The following is a 2,507-nucleotide window of genomic DNA, read 5'->3' as shown; positions in this document are numbered from 1 at the left end:
TCTGTGGAGGTTCTGGTTCCTCCTGGTCCAAACTGGAATTGCTCTTTTGATTATAGAGCTGCTGGTCAGTGAGAACCTCCTCCTTCCCGACACAACGCTGTGGGAGTTCTGGACCTACAATACAGAAAAAATAAAGCCGATTATTGTGACTAAAAAGTAGGTTTGGGCATCGTTTGAATTTGAGCGATTCCCATTCCGATTCTTTGTTCCGATTCCTATCAATTTCTGATTCCGATTCTTTTTAGAGGCGGGGTTTAAAAAATGACATGTCAATTCAGTTCAGTTTATTTATACTGTATAGTGCCAAGTCACAACAGACTTTCCGCTCGTAAATTAAAACCTTATTTCTTAAGGCTGGCTGCTCATATCATCACAGTCCCTGTGACCCACATCTTCAATCTCTCCATAAGACAAAACTCCATCCCAGACACTTGGAAAACAGCCTTTGTTCTTCCTTTGCTGAAGGGAGGAGACCCCACCTCACTGAACAACTATCGACCAATCTCTAAACTCTGTATTTTAGCCAAGGTTCTAGAAAAACTGATAAACTCTCAAATCAAAAATTACCTGGACTCATTTAACATCTTACCTCCACATCAATCTGGTTTCAGGAAACAACACAGCACAACCACTGCTTCACTGAAGGTTCTTAATGACATTGTTGAAGCACTGGATGCTAAGGATTATTGTGCTGCACTTTTCTTAGACCTGTCTAAAGATTCTGACACTGTGGATCAGAACATCTTGTGTCATAAACTCTCAGAAACTGGTTTCTCAGATCACACCATTGGTTGGTTCTCTAACTATCTTTCAGACCGGAGGCAATGTGTTAAACATAATGGTACTTCCTCCAGTTATTTAACAGTCAACAATGGTGCACCACAAGGCTCGGTCTTAGGACCCACCCTCTTTACAATCTACATACGTAATGTAGGTAAAAACATCCCTAATGCATCCATACATTTCTATGCTGACGACACAGTTGTTTATTGTCGAGCTAAAACTGTTGCTAAGGCTTTCCATCTTTTGAAATCTGCATTCAACATCATCCAGTCAGATTTGTTTCGCCTCAAACTTGTCCTAAATGCCGACAAAACCAAAGGGATGCTTTTTTCAAATAGGAAGTTGGTCCCAGCAGTTTGTCCTCCGATTTTATCCTCAAATGGTGTCCCCATTGAGTTTGTTGATTCCTATAAATATTTGGGTATCTTGGTCGACTCACATCTCTCTTTTAAGCTCCATGTGGAAAACTTGGTAAAGAAACTTAAAAGTTAAACTGGGTTTCTTTTTCAGAAACAGATCCTGTCTAACCCTGAATGTTAGGAAACACCTTGTATCTGTGACTTCCCTTCCCTCAATTGATTACGGTTATTTACATGAACGCTCCTATAAGAACCCTGCAGATGTTGGATGCTGCAGATGTTGGATGCTGCAGATGTTGGATGCTGTCTATCATGGTGCACTAAGATTCATAACTGGCTGTGATTATCGTACCCACCACTGCACCCAGTATTCACTGGTTAACTGGTCACCATTCACTTCACGCAGACTCTCTCACTGGTACATCTTCATCTTTAAGTCACTTCTTGGTCTGCTGCCTCAAGTTCTTGAGTTCTACTTAAGTTTTATTATGTTAATGTCGAGTTTAAAAATTATGTAGTCGTTCAACCCCTAGTGTTCATGTGCATTAAAGTTAAAATGTTTATAAAACCCCACACCTCATTGTCCTCGAGCTTCATAAAAAACATAATTTAGATGAATAGTGTTGAACACAAATTTTAAAAAAAGTCCAGTGGTGATGTTTTATATTTCTCTATAAACACAAATAGTGCCGGCTGTGTGTTAAAGTGCAATAAAATGTCTTTAAAACCCACAGCTGAATAAACCTGGAGAGAAACATGTTTTAAATGTGTGGAATTAAAGGAAATCTTGGTGAAATGTGGCTTTTTTTTGTACACTGGCGCGTGCACACGCACTAACACACACTATATCCAACATTTTTCAGTCAGGTCATCTGGACAGTTTCTTTTTTTTGTGCTGAAACGTTTCACCTTGGATCCAGAAGGCTTCATCAGTCAAGGAAACACAACAAAACTGATTCTTCCCCCAACAGCTTACTCCAAAGTGGAACAAACCAGTTCTGCTTGTGATAAGATGGTCTCTTTGGTACGCCCCCTCCTCCACCACTGGTTTGTTCCACTTTGGAGTAAGCTGTTGGGGGAAGAATCAGTTTTGTTGTGTTTCCTTGACTGATGAAGCCTTCTGGATCCAAGGTGAAACGTTTCAGCACAAAAAAAAGAAACTGTCCAGATGACCTGACTGAAAAATGTTGGATTGTGTAGCTGGATTATTGAGCATGGACTTTGTTGTTAACACACACTATAGTGTTGCATTTTATTTTTCACAAGTTGCTACGGATCCTAGAGGCTTTACCGCAGTGTCCTGCAGCTCCTACCTGTTGTGTGCAGGTGTGTGTGAGGTTTCCAGCTGATGTCCAGCAGTCTGCG

The sequence above is a fragment of the Nematolebias whitei genome, chromosome 3 (assembly GCF_014905685.2).
Source record: "Nematolebias whitei isolate Nwh7 chromosome 3, NemWhi1, whole genome shotgun sequence".
In the NCBI taxonomy this organism is placed as follows: domain Eukaryota; kingdom Metazoa; phylum Chordata; class Actinopteri; order Cyprinodontiformes; family Rivulidae; genus Nematolebias; species Nematolebias whitei.
The sequence above is the reverse complement of the archived record's forward strand: the minus strand, read 5'-3'. Positions refer to the sequence as shown.